Here is a 559-nt window from a genome sequence, read left to right on the forward strand (position 1 = left end):
GAACATACCCTTGGAAAGAGAAAGGAGAAACTAAAAAGCTTTGGACAGAAAAATGTTATTAGTTTTTACTTGTTTTTGGATTATATAATATAATAAACATTTTCTAGGATCTCTTTAAAGAAATTAGAAGATATATTTTGAATGTGCCTAAAAATCCAGAGTTGCACTTAGGCTTTATTTGCAAGTGTAATTTCTTGTCCCTACAATTTTTTTTTTTTTCTGATTTATGATTTATCTTCTCAATGAAGATGAACATTGATTAGGTATGAGATGTAATTAACAAAATGTTTGATAGAGCAATCTAATTATTAACTTGTTCTATTTTAGTTAGTAGAAAGTTTATAATGATAGTTTTTTGATAATGCAAATGAGATGAGCTGATTAATAGGTGGGTTTGACATATTTTTTCGAATTTTTTCTTTGTTTGAATATTTTTAAGTCATTTATATTTTGTAAACCAAAAAATTTTCATGTGGTTATACTTTTATTTATAATTTGACAATATTTTTAGAAGTATGTAATTTTTATGTTTATTGAAGATATTTTTAATATTTTATTT

The sequence above is a fragment of the Arachis ipaensis genome, chromosome B03 (genome assembly GCF_000816755.2).
Source record: "Arachis ipaensis cultivar K30076 chromosome B03, Araip1.1, whole genome shotgun sequence".
In the NCBI taxonomy this organism is placed as follows: Eukaryota; Viridiplantae; Streptophyta; class Magnoliopsida; order Fabales; family Fabaceae; genus Arachis; species Arachis ipaensis.